Genomic DNA, 22,840 nt, shown 5'->3' on the forward strand with positions numbered 1-22,840 from the left:
TCTCAGACTGTTCAAGTTCAGTTGGACAATATCCACCATATCATAGATAAGTTTTCACAAATGCCTAGGGTGCCTAACTGGTTTTCTTGGTTTCACTGGAGATGGCTGGTAACTATAGATCTGCTTTGGTTATGTAACTGTACTGCTATTATGTTAATGTGTGTGCACAATTTAATTAGTAGTTTAAAACCTATACATGCTTATGTTACTCTACAAGAAGATATGTCAAAGAAATAATCAATCTTCCCAGGTTTTCTTCTGCCTGCTACTTCTATAGCTTTTCTTCTTCCTTCCTAATTACAACCCTTTAATAGAATTCGTGCCTCATATCGAATTTACTGAGTATCATTATTCTTCCAAGTGGTAAAGATACCTCAAGACAAATGCTGGGCATAGAAGCCACAGGGCATAAATCTGCAAAGAAGTAAAAAGCTAACATTTTCAAACAATATGGCTTCTCTCTCACTTACCAACTTTACATTTCCCTGTATGGCCCCGGAAGATGACTGGTTAGCCAGAGACGGGTATGATTCCTCAAGGGAGGAACAACCTAAGACAGGCACAGTCGCAGGGGGGCCATCAGGTGAGAAATTGGGGATCAACAGAGGTGAGGCTTAGAACCTCACCCCCCCCCCCCTGTTTTGAGAGAAATCTGCTGCATCTGTGGATGTTTTATTGCCCTTGTCTAGCTTGGATTAACACTTAGTCTACAGGCACAAACCTGATCATCTACATTTGCTCTCTTACAACACTAAACTATGTTTTCTACCTTTATCTTTCATCTACCTACCACTTCAGCATTTTATTAAAAATAATAATAATAAAGAGAGAAATGTGGTATCCACATATAAATCAAGTATAAAAATCAAACAAATATCCATATTTGAACTGATTGTTTATAGTTCATAATGCATGATCAAAACCAAAAGTTTCTGTGATGACTGCCCTTGTACTGTTCATCGTGTAACTTATTCAGTATGTAATAATTTGTTCTCCATGTAAGAAGTTGTTCGTTATGCTTCAGAAGATTGGAGACTGACGAAAATTAGGCTTGGGGTGGATTAATGATTGTGCATTGAGCATTGACTCCCCTATACAGAATTTTATTGTTGTTAACAACCATTTGATCAATAAATATGAGAGATGCCCTCTCAAAAAAAAAGTACACACTTCCAATTGTAAAATAAATAAGTAACTGGGATGTAATGTATAGCATAAGGAATATAGTCAAAATATTGTAACAACTTTGTATGGTAATAGCTGGTACCTAGAATTATCATGTATGTAAATGTTGAATCACTGTGTTGTACACTTGAAACTAATGTAATACTGTGTGTCAACTACCCTTCAATAAAAAAAAATTAAAGGTGTCAAAATTGGTAAGGAAGAAGTTAAACTCTGTTTGTAGATGACATGATATTATATGTAGAAAAGTGTAAAGAATTCACCAAGAAACTATTAGAAGTAATAACTGAATTCACCAAAGTTGCAGGATACAAAATTAATACACAGAAATCTGTTGCATTCCTTTATACTAACAATGAACTAGTAGAAAGAGAAATTAGGGAAACAATTTCACTGAAGATAACAAAATACCGAGGAACAAACCTAACCAAGGAGGTGAAAGATCTATTCTCTGAAAACTAGAAGACACTCATGAGAGAAATTAGAGAAGACAACAATAAATGGAAATGATCCACTGCTCATGTACAGAAAGAATTAATATTGTCAAAATGGCTGTCCTACCCAAAGCAATTTACAGATTCAATGCAATCTCTGTCAAAATACTGACAGCATTCTTCAATGAACTAGAACAAATAGTTCTAAAACTCCTATGGCACTACAAAGACGCTGAACAGCCATTGTGATCATGAGAAAGAAGAACACAGCTGGGAGGATTACACCCCCTGACTTCAAGTTCTACTACAAAGCTATAGTAATCAAAACGATTACAGACCTGTTTATAAATGGAACAGAATAGAGAGCCCAGATACAAACTCATGCATATATGATCAATTAATATATAACAAGGGAGCCATGAATATACAATGGGGAAAGTACAGGCTCTTCAACAGGTGTTGGTAAAATCAGACAGCTACATGTTAGAGAATGAAACTGGATTATTGTCTAACTCCATACACAAAAGTAAAATAGATATGGATCAAAGACCTGAATATAAATCATGAAACCATAAAACTCTTAGAAGGAAACATAGGCAAAAATCTCTTGAATATAAACATGAGCAACTTTTTTCTGAACACATCTGGGGTAAGGGAAAGAAAAGCAAAAATGAACAAGTGGGACTACATCAACTGAAAAGCTCCTGTACAGCAAAGGACACCATCAGCAGAACAAAAAGGCATTGTACAATATGGGGGAAACTATTTGGAAATGATTTATCCAATATGAGGTTAACATCCAAAAGGTATAAAGAATTCACATGCCTCAACACCCAAAAATTAATAACTCAATTAAAAAATGGGTGGAGGACCTGAACAGACACCTCTTCAGAGAAGAAATACAGATGGCCAACATGCACATGAAAAGATGCTCCACATCGCTAATCATCAGGGAAATGCAAATTAAAACCACAATGAGATATCACCTCACACCAGTTAGAATAGCGACCATCCAAGAGAGAAGAAATAACAAATGTTGTCAAGGATGTGGAGAAAAAAAGAACCCTCCTGCACTGTTGGTTGGAGTGCAAATTCGTAGAACCACTGTGGAAAGAAGTGTGGAGGTTCCTCAAAATACTAAAAATAGAAATACCATTTGACCTGTAAATTTACTACTAGTAATTGACCTGAAGAAAACAAAATCCCTGATTCAAAAAGATATATGTACCCTTATGTTTATCACCACAGTGTTTGCAATAGCCAAGATATGGAAGCAATCTAAGTGTCCATCTATAGATGGCTGGATAAAAAATATGTGGTACATATACACAATGAAATATTATTCATTTATAAAAAGAAAAGAAATCCTGCCATTTGCAACAACATGGATGGATCTAGAGGGTATTATGCTCAGTGAAATAAGCCAGGGAGAGAAAGACAAATATCATATGATTCCACTTATTTGTGGAATATAAACAAAGTAAAACAGAAGGAACAAAACAGCAGTAGACTCACAGACACTGAGAAGTGATTAGTTGTTACCAAGGGGTAGGGGATGGGTCAGGGGCAGGTGGGGGAGGTGGATGGGGACTGTTGAATTACTGTGATGTACATTTGATTTAAAAAAAAGGAAAGAAACTATGAAAAATAAAGCAGCCAAAATTCCAGAGTAAGGTTACAAACTTTTATTACTTTTATGCTTGGAATTTGAAAAAGAAGTTCAAATAGAAAATCCTCAGTTTAAAAATAGGAATGACAACTATGTAAGTTGCAGAGGGCATATTTTATGTTGTCAGTTTGTTTCTATAATGGATTGCAAAGAGAAAGACAACTTGTTTCTTGTCCTGTATATTGACCACCCACCTCATTATTTATAATTGCCTGTGCTTTTTTCTTACTCATAATTTTTACAAGGTATTAGCATTTTCAGTTTGATACATCAATGTAGACTGAGGTATGGCCAAGCAGAAATCACTCACTGTGTGGCCCTAAAGAACTTAAGAATGACCTTGTTTGAGAATGGGAGGACTTGATGATGGATGAAGCCAAATAACTCTGTCTTTCATGATTGACCTATCATATCTGTATTTCACTTTAAGGTTGATTTTATTTTAATTCTATACCATTTCTTATTTATAACAAGTCCTCTGTTTTATAAATGAAGAGTTTTTAGTTATACTAAACCACGACTCCTTCAAGAAAGGAGAAAAACTCATTGTAATTTTCTACCGAAAGAAGTCAGTGTCAATATAGTGGCAAGAACACAATAGTCTGTGAGCCAGTATAGGTCTGAGTGTAAGTCCTGGTTTATATACATACTAGTTGTGTGATCTTGGGCAAGTCACTTAAGCTAGATGATACTTAATTTTGTCATCTGTAAAATGAAGATAACAAGGATAGGAGGCAGCAAAACAGTATCAAAGAAAGACCAGAAGAAAAAAATTTGTAGTATTGTACAAGTCAAAAGAGCATTTTAAGAAAGAATGTGGTCATTGATTTCAAATGTTTTCAAAAGTTCAAAGAGAATGACGTTCATGAAATGGTAATTGGATTACATAAATAGAAAGCCAGTGGTGACCTTGGAGAAAACATTTTCAATAGAGTATTGCATTTAGAACCAAAATACAATGGTTAAAACTTTTAAAAGGGCTTCTGGTTTTCATTTATATTGTCATCAATAATAAAAAGAGAAAAAAGGATGAATGAGGCATATTAGTTTCCTATTGTGTAACAAATTATCACAAACTTAAAACAACACCCACTTATTTTTTCGGAGTTTTCATGGTTTGGGAGTTCAGGTACAATACAAGTTAGCTGAGTCCTCAACTTAGGGTCTCATAGGGATGTAATCAGGTTGTCATCCAGAACTTTGACCTCATCTGAGGCTAGGGATCTTCCTCCAAGGCCACTGGTTGTTGGCAGAATTCATTCCTTGTTATTGTATGATTGGGATTCCATTTTCTTGCTATTGGCCAGGAACCAGTCTCAGTTCCTAGAGGCCACTATCATGCTCATGACACATGGCCTTCTTCTCTCACAACATGGCTGTTTGCTTTCTTTCAGGCCATCAGGAGAGAGATCTCTCTGTTCAAATCTTTTTGACTTTTCTTCTATGACCTCTAAAAAGAGGTCACCTTATTAAGCAGTCACACCCAAGAGAATATCCTGTTTGGTTAACTGAAAAACAAACAAATTTGTACCCTAACACAGGAACAAAATTCCCTTATAGTCAGGTCCAACCCACATTCAACTGGAGGAGATTATACAAGGCTTGTACACCAGGGAGTAAGGATCCTGACAGCCATCTTCTGATTCTGCCCACCAAAGAGGAAATATGTAGGAGGGATTTTTTAGGGAGGAAAATGTGGTCTAAAGCCAACCAGAATAATCTTCCAAAGAGTGGCAACCATGGAACTATGGATTTAAAAATAGGAATGTATGGATGATTGGTTAAGGTGCTTCAGGTAGATGTGCATTTCATCCCAGAAATCTTTTCTGGAAAGATGAGTATGAAAATTTAGTTTGAATATAAATACTCCAACAGAAAGGGATTATCAGAAACCTTTGCCTTTTGAGTACAGGTGAGGTCTCCTGGCTAAATTATAGCAAAATCTGGGAATGTAGCCAAAGGTTTCCAGACCAAGGCAGGATTTTTCAGTGTTGAAAGAAGTTCTTAAAACAGGCACATGAAGCATTAAAGGAGGAAGCAATAAGGAAGCAGAATACCATCCAGTTGCCTGATATTAGGTACCCTTTAGTGTGGAGGAGCAGACTGTTCCTTATTTCCCTGAGTAAGATCAATTTGTATTAAGTACTAAGAAGCATTAAGAAGAAATTTAAGCTAGCTTTGTAAAAAGAAGAGTCTATTGGCCTGATTTAAAACTTTAAATTCTATACTTCATAAAACACTATAATAAAGCAGAAAAATATAGTATCACTATAGAATTTACTACTTTATATCTAATATACTGATTCATTCAAAAATATCTCCTAAGCTTTTACTATTTCTATTTATGTACTTGGCTAAGATGTTCTCTGAACGTCCTTAGGGCAGGTAGCATGTCACACTCATCTTGGTGTTCTCAGCAAATTTAGCCCAGGGATTGAGAAATGGTAAGCCCTACAAGGTGTTACTGACTGGTATTGAATTGGTGCCAGTATTATGCTTGAGAATCATAACAGATCTATTTTTGTCTGGGACTGATATAAGTAAGTTTCACAGGGTTGGCCTGACCTCCTACTGTTTTCTTTGTTTTTCTTTTTTGATTGAAATATAGTTGGTATACAATATTATATTGGTTTCAAGTGTACAACAGTGTTTCACCAATTATATACATTACAAATAATATGATTAAGTGTACTTACTGTCAACATACAAAGATAATACAATATTATTTACTATATTCCCTATGCTGTACTTTCATCCCTGTGACTGATTTATTTTATAATTAGAAATTTGTACCTCTTCATCCCCTTTACTTATTTTGCCCATCCTCCCCACCCCTCTCCAAGAAGGCAACCACTGGTATATTCTTAATGTACATGAGTCTATCTCTATTTTATTTGTCCATTTATTTTTTTTAGATTCCACATGTAAGTGAAATCATATGGCATTTGTCTTTCTTTGACTTATTTCCCTTAGCATAATATACCCTACAGTTCCATCCATGTTGTCACAAATGGCAATATTTCATTATTGTTTATGGCTGAGCAATATTCCATTGTATAAATGTAAAACATATTCCTTATCCATTCATCTATTAATGGACATTTAGGTTGCCTCCATATCTTGGCTATTGTAAATAATGCTGCAATAAAGAGGAGTGCATGTAGCTTTTTGAATTAGTGTTTTTTTCTCTAGGTCAATTCCCAGAAGTGGAATTACTGGTCATATGGTATTTCTGTTTTATTTTTTTGAGGAACCTCCATACTCTTTTCCATAGTGGCTGCACTAAGCTACATTCCCACCAACATTTGGGTGTTCCCTTTTATCCACATCCTCACCAACACTTGTTATTTCTTGCCCTTTGAATAGTGACTATTCTGACTGGTGTCAGGTGATATCTCATTGTAGTTTTGATTAGAGACGTTGAGCATCTGTTCATGTGTATGTTGGTCATCTGTATATCAGGTGGAGAAAAGCATTCAAGGCAGGGTAGAAAGTAGAATAAACAAAGGCTTGGAAGTGTGAAATAGACTGACATGTTTAGGGAACAGTATCAGTGTAGGGATGAAATATAAGTTGTAGGTTGTATGCGTGTGTGTTGTGCATGTTTGGGTGTATATGATTGGAGTATAGGCTTTAAAAGTAAGAAAGTATATTAGAAAGAAATGCATAAACTAGATCATAAAGGGACTTGTATACCATTCTAGAGAATTCGAGTTTATCCTCCAGCTATTGGGAAGCAACTAGAGGGTGAAGAGTGAGAAAAAATACTGACATGCAAGGGAAAGAGGAACTGGAGAAGCAAAGACAGAGGTTGATCATCCCTGAGAGGCTTAGTTTTCTTGATTAAGTAAGAGACAGTGTTGTCTGTTGAGAAAAAGAGGACTGTACTTGGGTTCAGATCATCTGAAAATTGGTGAAGGTTTGAATGGTGACTCTGTGGAATGGGAAGAGAAATATGACCAAGAAGGGATGCAAGGCCCAACTAAAATTGGAGAGTGAATTTTTAAATGCCCCAGTCTGCACAATTGTGTGCTTTATTCTGGTAGTGTTTAGCAGCCTGGGTATAGGAGAGAAAAAAAATGCAAATGCCTAAATTGATATAAAGTTGGGGTCAGAGTAAAAATATTATAAAAGGACAAGGGGTAAGAAAGTTGAGAATACTACCAAAATTATCATTAAAAGTGAAACCAGGGAGAAGTTTAACAGATTGAGAAGAAAGTGAGTGACCAAGGAACTGGAAGATTTACTGAGATTTAAAAACTGGTGTAATGGCAATAAGGGAGAGATAGACCTGGATGTCTGGAGCCTGTGGTCAGAGTGTGGTACATAGGAGTTTAAGATGTCAGTTGTGTTGTGACAAATAAGACTTCAAGTGTGGCCATGTATTTTAAAGGGACTGCTCTAGACAGAAATGCCTAATGCTAAATAGCTGACACCAGAGAAAAAAAACCGCAGCAAAGGCAGTAAACCAACTAAATACTAACCAAAAGCAAATTTAAATCAGCCACCCACAAAGTCAGTCAAGGATACACAAAGAGTACAGAATATGACACATATCATATACAGAGTGGAGGAGGAAGAAAAAGAAGGGAGAGAAAAAAGAATCATCAGACTGTGTTTATAGTAGCATAATAAGTGAGTTAAATTAGACTGTTAGATACTAAAGAAGCTGCCCTTGAACCTTTGGTAACCATGAATCTAAAGCCTTCAATGGAAATAAGTACGTATCTATGGATTATCACCTTAAATGTAAATCAAATGAATGTACCAATCAAAAGACACAGAGTTACAGAATGGATAAAACAGCAAGACCCATCTATATGCTGCCTACAAAAGACTCACTTCAAACCCAAAGACACACGCGGACTAAAGGTGAAGGGATGTTGCAGTACTTGTAGCAGACAAAATAGACTTCAAAACAAAGAAACAAGAGATGAAGAAGGACATTACCTAATGATAAAGGGGTGAGTCCAAACAAGAGTATATAACCATTATAAATATGTATGCATCCAACACAGGAGCACCTACATATGTGAAACAAATACTAACAGAATTAAAGTGGGAAATAGAATGCAATGAATACATATTAGAAGATTTCAAAACACCACTCATGACAAAGGACTGATCAGCCAGACAAAGGAGACAGAGGAACTGAACAACAAATTAGAACAGATGGACCTAACAGACATCTGTAGAACATTCCACCCAAAAGCAGCAGAATACACATACTTCTCAAGTGCACATGGAACATTTTCCAGAATAGACCACATAGTAGGCCACAAAAACAGCCTCAGCAAATGCAAAAAGATTGAAATTGTACCAACCAACTTCTCAGATCACAAAGGTATGAAACTAGAAATAAATTGTACAAACACATGGAGGCTTAACAACATGCTCCTAAATAATCAATGGGTCAATGACCAAATTAAAACAGAGATTGAGCAATATATAGAAACAAATGAAAACAATAGCAAAACACCCTAACTTCTGTGGGATGCAGTGCAGGCAGTTCTAAGAGGAAAGTATATAGAAATCCAGGCCTATTTAAAGAAAGAAGATCAATCCCAAATGAATAGTCTAAATTCACAAGTTTTAAAACTGGAAAAGGAAGAATAAATGTGGACCAAAGTCAGTAAGAGGGACATAATAAAGATCAGAGAAGAAATATATAAAATTGAGATGAATAAAACACTAGAAAAAATTAATGAGTCCCAGAGCTGGTTCTTTGAGAAAATAAACAAAATAGATAAACCCCTAGCCAGACTTATCCAGAAAAAAAAGACAATCTACTTACATAAACAGAATCAGAAATAAGAAAGGAAAAAATCACTATGGACATCACAAAAATACAAAGAATTATTAGAGAATACTATGAAAAATTATATGCTAACAAACTGGATAACCTAGAAGAAATGGACAACTTTCTAGAAAAATACAACCTTCCAAGACTGACCCAGGAAGAAAGAAAAACCTGAACAGATGAATTACCAGCAATGAAATTGAATTGGTAATCAGAAAACTACTTAAGAACAAAACCCTGGACCAGATGGCTTCACCACTGAATTTTATCATTTAGAGAAGACATAATACTCATTCTCCTTAAAGTTTTCCAAAAAATAGAAGATGAGGGAATGCTTCCAAACTCATTCTATGAGGCCAGCATCACTCTAATACCAAAACCAGGCAAAGACACCACCAGAAAAGAAAATTGCAGACCAATATTCCTGATGAAAATAGATGCAAAAATGGTCAACAAAATATAAGCAAGCCAAATTAAAAAATACATCAAGAGGATCATACATTATGATCAAGTGGGATTCATCCCAGGAATGCAAGTATGGTACAACATTCGAAATCCATCAACATCATCCACTATATCAATATAAACGACAAAAACAACATGATCATCTCCATAGATGCTGAAAAAACACTTGACAAAATTAAGCATGCATTCATAATAAAAACCCTCAACAAAATGGGTATAGAGGGCAAGTACCTCAACATAATAAAAGCTATATATGACAAACCTACAGCCAACATCATCCTTAACAGTGAAAAGCTGAAAGCTTTTCCTCTAAGATTGGGAACAAGATGAGGATGCTCTCTCTACCCGCTTTTATTCAACGTAATACCGGAGGTCCTCACCATGGCAATCAGACAACACAAAGAAATAAAAGGCATCCAGATTGGTAAGGAAGAAGGTAAACTCTCACTCCACTCCAAAACTACTAGAACTAATATCGGAATTCAGCAAAGTTACAGGATACAATTAACACACAGAAATCTGTGGCTTTCCTATACACTATCAATGAACTAATAGAAAGAGAAATCAGGAAAACAGTTCCATTCACAATTGCATCAAAAAGAATAAAACACCTGGGAATAAACCTAATCGAGGAACTGAAAGACCTATACTCTAAAAACTACAAGACACCTTTGAGAGAAATTGAAGAGGACACTAACAACTGGAAATTCATCCCATGCTCTTGGGTAGGAAGAATTAATATTGTCAAAATGGCCATCCTGCCTAAAGCAACCTGCAGATTCAATGCAATTCCAATCAAAATACAGGCAGCATTCTTCAACTAACTGGAGAAAATAGTTCTAAAATTCATATGGAGCCACAAAAGATCCTGAATAGCCAAAGCAATCCTGAGAAGGAAGAATAAAGCAGGGGGGATCTCACTTCCCAACTTCAAGCTCTACTACAAAGCCACAGTAATCAAGACAATTTGGTACCGGCACAAGAACAGACCCATAGAACAGTGGAACAGAATAGAGAGCCTAGATATTAACTGAAACATATATGGTAAATTAATATACGATTAAGGAGCCATGAATATGTAATGGGGAAATGACAGCCTCTTCAACAGCTGGTGTTGGCAAAACTGGACAGCTACATGTAAGCAATGAAACTGGATCATTGTCTAACCCCATACACAAAAGTAAACTCGAACTGGATCAAAGATCTGAATGTAAATCATGAAACCATAAAACTCTTAGAAAAAAAACAAAGGCAAAAATCTCTTGGACATAAACATGAGCAACTTCTTCATGAACATATCTCCCCAGGCAAGGGAAACAAAAGCAAAAATGAACAATTGGGACTATATCAAGTTGAAAAGCTTCTGTACAGCAAAGGACACCATCAGTAGAACAAAGGCATCCTACAGTATGGGAGAATATATTCATAAATGATATATCTGATAAAGGGTTGACATCCAAAATATATAAAGAGCTCACACACCTCAACAAACAAAAAGCAAATAACCCAATTAAAAAATGGGAAGAGTATTTGAACAGACACTTCTCAAAAGAAGAAATTCAGATGCCAACAGACACATGAAGAGATGCTCCACATTGCTAGTCATCAGAGAAATACAAATTAAAACCACAATGAGATATCACCTCACACCAGTTAGGAAGGCCAACATGCAAAAGAGAAACAACTGCAAATGTTGACAAGGATGTGGAGAAAGGGGAACCCTCCTACACTGGTGGTGGGAATGTAAATTAGTTCAACCATTGTGGAAAGCAGTATGGAGGTTCCTCAAAAAACTATGAATAGAAATACCATTTGAACCAGGAATTCCAGTCCTAGGACTTTACCTTAAGAATGCAGGATCCCAGATTCAAAAAGACATAAGCACTGGTATGTTTATCGCAGCACTATTACAATAGCCAGGAAATGGAAGCAACCTGTGTCCATCAGTAGATGAATGGATAAAGAAGATGTGGTACATATACACAATGGAATATTTTTCAGCCATAAGAAGGAAACAAATCTACCATTTGTAACATCATGGATGGAGCTAGAGGGCATTATGCTTAGTGAAATAAGCCAGGCGGAGAAAGAATGTACCAAATGATTTCACTCATCTGTGGAGTATAAGAACAAAGAAAAAAACTGAAGGAACGAAACAGCAGCAGACTCACTGAACCAAGAATGGACAAAGAGTTACCAAAGGGAAAGGGACTGAGGAGGGTGGGTGGGAAGGGAGGGAGAAGGGGATTAATGGGTATTATGATTAGCACAGATAATGTGGCAGGGGGCACAGGGAAGGCAGTATAGTGCAGAGATGAGAAGTAGTGACTCTATAACATCTTACTATGCTGATGGACAGAGACTGTAATGGGGTATGTGGTGGGGACTTGATAATGGGAGGAATGTAGTAACCACAGTGTTGCTCATGTGATTGTATATTAATGATACCATAATAAAAAACATAAATATATAAAAAATAAGGAAGATTAGAGGTCGCATAGATAAATGTTTTTCTGTATTATGGTAGAAGAGTAATGGTTTAAAGGCACCAGGGAGCCAGGAGATACCTAACAGGGTCTCTCATTCTCACAGCACATGAGATGTAGAAAAACAAGCAGCTTACTTTTGATAGGGAGAACCACCTAAGGAAAGGAAGTGGTGGGAAAATTATCTGAAGAGGTTTAAGATGTAGGAAAACATACTTGTAATGGAAAAGGGGTTCCAGAGAGTCAGTGAGGAGAGTGTTAATAGAGAGGTTAGATTTGGCAGGAAGAATCTGGTGGGTGGAAGTACAGTATTCTCAAGATGTTAGAATCCTGGAGAGCAGTTGACCTGGAGAGGTCTATGATTCAAACACAGAATTCAATTTTGTGTGTCTACTTTGTGTTTCTACCTATTTTCTTTACTTTTCGCATAGTAATTTATATATTTGCCTGATCTCCACTACTAAATTATAGACTTTCTTGAGGACAAAGAATAGATCTAATTAGTATGAATAGCTTCTGTAGAACCCAGCAGGGAACATTACACTTGGTGTCCAATAAATGTGTTGAATCAGACTCATTTCACAATTGCTTTATTCAGGCACATTAGATCTATAGTTCCTTTATTATATTACTTTCTTATTTTGCCTTTGGAATAACTCATAAAACAAGAACAGGGATTTTTTTTCAGAACATCTTACCAAAGCAAAAAATTAATAAAAACTACATTGTATGAGAACTAAATTTAAGTTGTTTGTTTTTCCTCCAACTAAAGTGATATACAAGTCTTACAGCTGAATTACGATTTATTGTGTATCAGCTGAAAGTGGGGCCAATAGGCTCAACTTGATTGCAAGTTCCTTGAAAGCCAGGATTATGTGTTCATATTTTCTTTTTCCTATAATATTTCCCCATTTTTCTTCGGAGTGGTTATCATAGTACTTTGCATACACAGCAGGAACATGATGAATGACTGGTGATATTCTGTGCCATTCTTTTAAAAAAATCATATTATTGACCTATGTTAGTAGAAAATAACATTTGTTATTCAAAGAATAGGCACCATTTGGAGCCAGAAGTGATTTTTGAGATCCTGTTCCAATGGATCATGTGAAAAAACTAAAACCTGGGGATGGGAGTGGAGTGGTGATGATTTACTCAAGAGAATATAATGAGTGTTAGGGCTGGAACTAGAACCCAGGCATTACAACCATTAATCTACTTCTGCTACCACACTGTTCTACTGGTATCCATTCTTCTTTGGTCTCCCTTCATCAATGACAGGTTTTTCAGATAGCCAATTGAAGTTGTCTGTGCAGCCAAGATCTGTAAAATGCAAATGTTTGGTGTTTAGTATTTTGCTTCTTTCTTTCCCTTGCAGAATTTATCAACTGCCATGGATTAAAAAGATCACTTTCATGTGAATGACTGAAGTCTGTCATAGCTACAAACTACTCACTGGAACTTTAGTCTCTCATTTTCAACTGCCAATTAGATTGTTCTTATTGGATCACATGTCTCTTTCTAAATTTCAGCATGATTAAAAATAAATATATCATCTTCCCTCCCATATCAACTTCTCCAACTGACTCTTATGTTTTCTCATTGACATTAACAGTTTTACAGTCATTCAGGCACAGAACCTAGATATTTGACCTCACCTCACCCTGACCTCATCCTTCATGTGTAAACTCCAAGCTCTATTGATTCTTATTTTGCAGAATCTCCTGACACTCTCTTTCACAACTTATTTCAGGATCCTTATCTCATCATGCCTTGGCTACTTGAAGATACTTGAACTATGCATCTTCTACCCTTAGATGCTCAAAGAGGTGAATTTGGCAAATTTCTGCTTATACTTCAAGATTCTAATTGAAGATTTCTCTAAAAACGCTTTCTTGTTTATAGTTCTATTATTTTGTTGCAGTACTGTAATTACTCTTTGTCTTATATGTCTGTCATACCATCTTAGATGCTGAATCCATTAATGGCAGCGAGTCTGCTTTATTAATTTTTGCTTTTGTCCTCTCCTAATTGAGCAATTTTGGAAAAGGAACTCTGAGGTATTATGTGCTTTGAGTAACAGAGTATTTAACTCCCCAGGGTAGATGGCTAGAGGGTGGAGGGAGGAGCATGTTTTTGGTGTGGAAATGCAGGTACTGTTATGCAGGATTTAGGTAATGGTGTAAAGTGGGAGTGAAATATGGACACCTCTAGGAGTATAAAGTCTATTAAGAACAAAGATGGAAAATTAAAAAGAGTGTGGGGACCATGACTTATGAATGGAACTTTACAAATCACTGAAGAAGAAAGGAAAGTAGGTGGGACAGATGAGCTAACACATATAGGAAGGAACAGAAGACAAAGAGCTTAAAACAAAAAAGGCAAAACTGGTCTGGTAGGACTGAGGGAGAATTCAAAAGTGGCCTAGGTCAGAGATTCATTAGAATCCAAACACCCAGGGAAGTGTTTGACTGTAAGGTCTGAGTAAAATTGATGATGGGTATCTTTTTAATTCAGCCAATAGGAGAGACTGAAAATTAAATCAGTATTTGGATGTAGTTTTATTACTCTACCAAGTTGAATACCTCTGCAAGACTTCCTTTATCTTTCTAGTAAATGCCAGCATGCACCGGAAGGTCTACATGTGTTGGAGGACTGCCAACAGGGTGGAGTGTTGAGGGCAGGGCTAAAACAGAGAGGAAGTGGGGGAGGTTGGACTCAGGTTTCAGCCTTCTAAGAGATACTTCCTCCTCTTCTGCTGACTGGTGGCAAGATGCAAGAAACAGTTTTCATGAGGGTGCAGCTCAGTGGGGCCCTGCTTTCATTTGGCCAACACCCCAGTGCTCTCTTTCCTATTCTCCATATATCCTATTATTGTCAAATGAAAAATGTTAGTTGTGCTGTCCATGCTGTAATACTGAACTCAGGGAGGTGAGGGACAATGTTTTTTCCCTCAGCTTTATTGAAGTATAATTGACAAATAAAGTTGTTAAGGAATTTAAAGTGTGCAATGTGATGATTTGATACACATAGACATTGTGAAGGGATTCCTCCCTACCACTGAGTTAGTTAAGTGGGACAATGCTTTATTGATCTTTTGATACAGCAGGTGTTTGTTAAATGGATACATGAATGAATAGGATAATCCGAAAATAAGCATCTTTTATAAACTGTAAAACAGTATACAAATGTAAATTCTTATGTTTCCTTTTCCTACTCATACTAGGCTTAGCTCAGGTTTCACTTCCTGACACTTATTTTGACCACCCCATCTTACACTCATATCTCTCTTCTTTAACTTATATTATGTTTATTGTATGAACCAACAAAATTGCAGTCAGTATTCTACTACCTTGTATTGTATCTTTTCATGTATAGAAATATTGTCTCCCTAGGTAGATTGTGGAGTCTTCTAGGGCAGGAGAAATAAAGTCTAGCCTTTTTTTCCTTAAGCTCTGTGAACTCAAAGCCTAGTCTATCACAATATTTAGCACATAGAAAAATGCGCAATAAATTTTTATTGAGTGATTGGTTGTCGACTGTCTAGAGGAAATCTAAACATCCTCATAGGATTTTAATCTATAAACAACTAGGCTTGTACTAGTGATCCCAATGGTAATAAAAGACCTTGGGGAGGGGAGTAGAAGACCCCCTACAGTCATCACTGTAGCCTTATTATTACAATAAGTAGCTTTTCTATTTGACACTTTAAGGGATGTGCTTAGCTGCACTCTCATTGGTGTTAAGAACTACAGGGACATTGATATTGTATTGCTGACAGCTCTAAAATGTTTATTCTCCAGTAGCTTATTCATTCTTAATGGGCTAATATCATACCCATCAAATTGGGCCACTCTGCTATCAGGCAGTTGTATTCCAAACATAGGACACCATCAAGCCCAAAGGGAACTTGGACTGTGGCATTCAGAGCTGATGACACAGTGTGCCTCCTTGTGCAATACTATGATAAAAATGTTTTATCCTGTGCAATCAAAATAAATTCAGGCATAAAAACAGACCTGAAGAGAAATGCAAGTCATAAAATGGCAATAGAGATCTGAAGGACTGCATGAGTATTGGTAGGAGTGTATAGTGGGAGGACAGTTTCACACTTAGGGTAGTAGAAATATGGTACAGATAGCTTACATACTTTTGATCTTTTCCTAAAGCACTAACTAGAGGGTCTTCTTCTGGGGATATCTGTATAACTCTACCTAATCACCAGCAACTTGGAATCTCCCTAAGTTCTGAGATCCTTTCTCACAACTGATTCTGAGGCCTGTCTCTTACTTCATGGTATTTAGATGTCTGGATCTTTGAAGTAAGATAATTGTTCTCTAGGGGATTGCTTTTATTGAAGACCATTGTCTTAAATAAGAATTAAAATTCAGATTGAACATAACAGGTAACCAATTTGGAATGGAAAGAAGTTTTTAATATCTTCTGTGGCCTGAACATCCTAGGAACTTTGAAATAAGTATATAAGATATATCAGATATGTTCAAATGTTATTACTGTTGGCTTAATTATATTTATCATGTTGAATCCATGGCAACACAAAGACAATCCTACATAAAAACAAAGATTGTTAATCTGAAATAGATGAAAAATCTTAGCAATGTTAGATATTTCAAAATGTGATTCAAAACTGGATTTTTCTTTCCTTTTTAGGGAAAAATGTTCATGAAAAATTAAAGAAAGCCTGAATGGTCTGACACTAAGTCTAGATATCAGCTCCTTTTCCTTTTCCATCAGCTATATTTAAGTAGAAGGCTGAAGGTCTGGCATATATTGATTCCATGAACACTCTAAATAAGATAATGACATTCTGTTCATCAAAAGGAAACCCAGCTCTATGTTTAAACGCTCAAGACTCTATGTTTACTCTTCTGTCTTATCTCTTTCCCCCATTTATACCAGGGCTCCTCCCTAACTAACATCTCCCAAATACTTGAAGATTTTTCCTTCTCTTTTATATGAGCTACCCCCACCAAATCCAGAAGAAAAATTGATGGGCACAACGAACGGAGGGATCATGATGGGATGGAATGAGGAAGCAGGATAAAAGAGTTATGTGGTACAAAAGTTATGTTTAAGCAGTGGTCTTCTCTACCAACCTATGAAGAATTCTCAGTTGGCAAAAATAATTGTCAGTTGACAGTGTTTTAGCACCAGTATTGTAACATGAATTAGTGACCCTATGATGTCTGGATTTATCTAATCAGGTTAACTGGCTTCCTTGATTGCATTTTCTGTAAAGATGAGGATACACCACCACCACTTGCTATGAGGCTATTAGACTTTTTATCAGTCATATATTCTCAGTGCAAATCAACAAATTGACATTCTTATTCATGAGTCTCTTTTGTAGGGTTGATTAGTATAAACCTATCTTCTGGGAGTTGGCTCACACCTGATTGAATTGGGAAAACAGTTTCTCATTGGCTCTTAAATCATACCATATAGATATCCATGTAGCCTAAGTCCAAAAAACATTGGTGTGAGGGATAAAAGTGATTTTAGGTCTTTGTATTTTAGGACGAGACACTATACCTATACCTACCTATATGTTCTGAGAACATCATTTGTATTATAACCAAATCAAGGGGTGGACAAGTGGCTTTATGACAGAGTAGTGGAATATTGTGTTACATTCAGAACTTGGTGTAAAAATACTTATTTTGATCTTAGCATTTAATCCTAAGAATCAGTGGACTTAAAGGAAGTCGTAGTTAATGAGAAAAGGTAGATTTTTTTTAAAAACAGAAATACTTCTTAAATACTACTCTTAAATATTTTATTCCTTTCAGAATTCACGCCGGGGCTTGCGCAGGTATTGTAGACTTAGTGGTAACCAGAGGTCTGGATCCTACCAACAGATTCTAGGAGCAAGATGAAATTGCTGATGCCTATAGTGAGGCCTCTGGTTAGAGGTGTAGTGTTGGGAGCAGAAAGCAATGGGCCTTACCTCTTCCATATATAGTCAGTTTTGTTACATATTTTATTCTCCTGGAATGGACTTTCAACAAAACACTTTTGAATGGTGGTTTGTATTTTCAAGTTGCTTTCAAATTCATCATTTTAGCAGATATGAAAAATATCCCTAGGAACTCATTGCTATATTTGATACTTGAGGAAACCAAGAAATACTGATGTTTGTTAACTTGTTAGAGAACATACAGCTGATTAAAAGGCAAAGCTAGGATGAACTCCAGTTATCCAGGCCCAGCTTACTTCCCATTGAAATCCATGCAGTGAGGTAGTCAGAGCAGCCACTGTTAGGTTGCAGAGATTATCACAGAGTATTGGGAAGATAAATTGAAGCAAAAAAACTCCATGCTTGCTTATGTTAGAGTAACAATATTTATTGAGTGCTCATAGTATATATGAGGAACTATGCTGGGCTAGTTGTTGTTGGTCAGCGGAGGTTTAAAAAATAAATAACCCGATACCTTCCCTCAAGATTCTTGTTATCTTTTGAGGAGAATAATAATTATATTTCTGTGGCTGTTATATCTCAGGACCATCTTCTTCCTCTTGTTTGAAAGTATAGGCATTGCCCAAGTTTTAGTACTTGGTCATTTCTTAAATTTGCTTTCTCTCAGTGGAGCCGTTCTTTTGGCCTTGGTTTTCATACTCCCCATATTTAACTTCAGCTTCTACCTCTTACCCATCACTCACATTCAGGGCCATTATTTCCAACCATCCATCAGGCATTGCTTCTTGGAATTTTTGCCATCTCCTTAAACTTAAGAGGTCAAAAACAGAACTCATGATGTCCTACACACTCCCCACTTCCATCCCCAAATAACCTATTTGAATAGTAGTAGCAGGACTGCCCAGATCTCACAGGTTCAAAATTTCAGAGACAGCTCTGACTTATTCGGTTCCTATGCTGCCTGTATCTAATAACTCTCCAACTTCCATATATTATTCCTTTTAAATGTCTCTTTAGTCCCTCTCTGTTCCATTTCCACTGCCACTAGCCTAGCCTATATCCTCACTAACTTCTACTCTTTAAGTGGTCTGTCCATCTACAGTTTCCTCCAAATGTGTTCAGGCTTATGAAACTGCCAGATTCATCTAATCAAAATGTTTTTCCTTTCTGTACTCATTCAAAGTTTGGTGATATGATTTACCATCAGAAAGCACCTGGAATTCAATGTTTAATAATTTGGCCTTAAATTTCCATCAAATTTATTTTCTGTTATTACTCAACTCAATCCCTTTACCATAATCAGATCAGGCTTCTCAGTGAACCCCAGGAGGGCCAAACTCACTCTTGACACTATATATATATGTATTACTGTGTCATTTCTGTGACTAGAATTGAACCCAAACAACATATATTGACCAATGACTATGTGCACAGAAAATTTTTTCAGCATGGTCCCATGTCCTAAATATTCTTTAAGGCCTATCTCATTTTATCTCCTCTGTGAAACCTCCTCCATTCAACCCAGCCCACTGCTATCTTTCTTCTCTAAATCTCTTTGCCACTAAAAACACAAAATTTGTTTTCTGTCTCACATTTTTATGTTCTGTAGGTCTTCTATCCCCATCAACACTGGGAGTTTCCCAAGGTCAGTAACTATGTCTTACCTTACTTTGTGCCACATACTGTATTGAGCTTTATCAACACTTTAAGAGGATTACAACAGATTTCAGATATTTTAATAAGAACATAAGAAAAAAACAAAATGAATCAAAGTAGACATCCAAGCAGAGCTATGTTACTTGGGAGACTGTGATAATTACCCTTTGTGGCATCAAATCCACAATGTTGGATATATACCGTAAAGACCCATGATATCCCTTTAATCCCTTACTATCAGCCAGTTATAAGGCAAAGACAAATTTATAATTTTTTGTACCATGGAAGAATCTTGCTTTTTTCCAAGATAAATAGTTCCTAAATACATCAAAATTTTGATTAAGAGTAAGAGGGAAAAGGTAGTAGAAAACTGATGATTCTGGACTAGGAAGACACTGACATGCTGGATTCAGACTGGACTCAACCTGAAAACTTTAATTTACCATTTTATTTGAGTTCACTGACTCCCAGGCTGATTTATTGGATTTTCAGGAACTGATTGTCTAATGCAGAAATTTAAATGTTATGGGGACTTGAGGAGCAGTTTTTGTTAAGGGGATGGATGTAAATATAGTACTTGAGGTTGTTAATTTGCTATGTAAACACAGACTTTTTAGTTTTAATTGTCAATTAATAGTAAAACAACAGAAAACATTTTCAAATGATTGCAATAGAAACCATACACTTAATCTTGTTGCAATAGATACTGTAAACTTAAAATTATCTAGAAGCAAATTTCATTAATATATTTGAAATGCAAAACAGTCCCAAGTCCAGGTTTAGTTACATTTTGTTTTTGAATAATCACTTGATAAATGTATGGTGTTATGGCCTCTCTCTAGGTTTCAAAATAATCAGAGCACTGAAAGACCACTAAATTAAAAGTCTTTTGCTTTTTGTTTTTTATTTAGAGATGGAACCCACCCAGCCACCCACCCATTTCTTTATCCTTGAAAACATCTACTTTGCTTCTAAGTAGAAGAAAACTCCTGGACAAGATTTTTATTAAAATGTATGAAGTAATGGCTCTATATAAACCTGGTTTGTGTATATACCAAAGTTACTAAATAGACCATGCAATTTCCTCATACTCATTTATAGTTGTGAGAGCTTTCTATTTGCAGTCTCTAGTCAGAATTCACCAATTTTTAGCTGTGTGGTATATTTCCAGAAAACATTTTAATCTCTCTACTTCCTTATTTACAAAACAGTGAGAGTAAGACTTATTGATTGTAGGGTGTTGAGGGGTTCAAGTGGGATAATGAATGTGAGAATACTTTGTGAAAATGTGAGATTATTCTTCACTGTTTGGTTTACCTTCAGCAGTCACCATGTATTTTCTTTCCATTTTGAAGGAAACTGCTACTACAGATTAGAGATACTCCATTAAGCCCTTAAAATAGAATTCTAAAGTATGCCATACACTTATAACTTGATTGAAAAGGTGCTGGAAACTTGGGGGCTGTCTCCTCTGTATTTTACAACACAAGTCCCTAGAAGAAGCACTGAGTAGCACTTATTAACAGCTATTTAGATTATCAAAGCCCTAGCCAATACACAAAGCAGAAAGAATTCAAACTAGCGTCTAATTTAAAGCAGGCAAGGCAGATTAGTTATCTCAAAACTCCTCGGAATTCACTAGAATTTGCTAAGAGCAAAATTCTACTAAATAATGGTCTGGCCGCAGGATTGAAATGTTGAATCTGCTTACCTGCCAACGTCAAGATAGACAGTTTAGGATCCTTTTGTATTGACTCTCAGAAGCAAGCTCCAGGTCTTCAATAAATCCACTTTACTTGTCCTCTGGATGTTGTTGAGCTGTGCAGTGAATCTGACTACCCTTGAGGGTCCTTAAACACACTTCACTCACAGGGTGCCTGCTCTTAAAGCAAGCTTCTTTGAAAAGACAAGTTGCTGCTGTTTTCAAGAGGAAAGGGCAGGGCACATATGCTAGCCAATGTATACAGATTCTTCTTCCTCTTTCAGATTAGTCCTCAAACTGTTTAAAGCATGCCTAAATTTGGCTTCTCTGGTACAACATTGGGGAGGGGAAGGTAGAAAAAGGGAGAAAGAATGGAGACTGGAGACTTGCCAGTTGCTGTCTGTATAAATGAGCTTTTATCCCTAGCTCTAGCAACAGAATCCTTAGGAAATCACACAGCTGCTCTGATATGGGAAGCAGGAAGAAGTATACTCTGTCTAGGTTAATTTCCTCTGATTTTTATGACTTGGGGGTGGTTAGACTATTTGTAGGTGGAGAAAGATAATCCTACCAGTCAGTATATGCTAATATAACTGCCATTAATATAACTGTCAGTATATGCCAATATAACTACTTGATCTTAGACAAGATAAATAACATCTCTCTCTGTCTTTCTCTTTTTCTGTCTCCTTTAGGTCATTTATGGCTCTATTTACACACTAAAAAGCCTTTTCCTTTCTAGTTCTGTTAGGCAGAAAGACAAAAATGAGCGGGATGGAAAGGAGAAAGGGCCCCCAAAGATGACTCAGGGAGTTGATCAAATAGAGCCAGAAAGCCAGAAATGACTCAAAGAGTTAATCAGATGAAGCCACAGGGTCCAAGAGTGACTCAGGAAATGTCCAGGGTCCCCCCAGATAAGAAATATCAGAGGCACAGGCACAGCACAGCCCCTGTCCCCATTTCACCAATCAGAAGAAGCCTAGAGAGCTGACTGCTGTCAATCAAGGACCTCTCTGCCCTGCCAAAACCACATAAAAGAAGCCTCAGAATGAGCATCCATGCCTGCCTGTCTTATCTTAGGCAGGCCCACTCTGTTACTCTATGCAGAGTGCATTAAAACTTAGTTTGCTTTCTTGACTTTGGTCTCTCGTCTCACTATATCTGACTTCCCTGCAGCTCCAAGCCAAGTCCTTTCCTTCCTAACAGTTCCTTATATCCTGAAAAATAATTGTCTTTGTTCGATGTTGATGTCCCCAAATCCCTATGATAATACATTGCCCCTACTGGATTAAAAGTGAATTTTGTTTGGTCACACAGAATGGTTGGAATGAGTCCACATTGTATTGGGTTTTGGTGATACTTAAGTTTCCTTAATAAGATAACAAAGATAAATTATTTCAAAGGTCACCTTGACGATTGTTTTGGGTCCACTATAGTTTTAAAATTCAAAACTAAAATTTAGACTGAAATTGTCAATATTAGAGTACCACAATTCAGTAGTAGAG

The 22,840-nt window shown here is 36.5% G+C and overlaps 1 protein-coding gene across 2 annotated transcripts in view; it reads right to left on the bottom strand.

The window, feature by feature from the left end:
• Positions 1-21,557, bottom strand: part of CYSLTR1 (cysteinyl leukotriene receptor 1) — a 57,576-nt gene extending 36,019 nt beyond the window's left edge. The window contains exons 1-2 of one of the 2 annotated variants that reach the window (XM_073227755.1): positions 21,345-21,557; positions 13,248-13,362 (exon numbers count right to left, since the gene is read on the bottom strand). The gene's annotated coding sequence lies outside the window, so the exon portion shown is untranslated. The remainder of the gene's footprint in view (positions 1-13,247; positions 13,363-21,344) is intronic. The other variant, XM_017652846.3, reaches the window with a different exon arrangement.
• Positions 21,558-22,840: the final 1,283 nt, after the last annotated feature.

The sequence above is a fragment of the Manis javanica genome, chromosome X (genome assembly GCF_040802235.1).
Source record: "Manis javanica isolate MJ-LG chromosome X, MJ_LKY, whole genome shotgun sequence".
Classification (NCBI taxonomy): domain Eukaryota; kingdom Metazoa; phylum Chordata; class Mammalia; order Pholidota; family Manidae; genus Manis; species Manis javanica.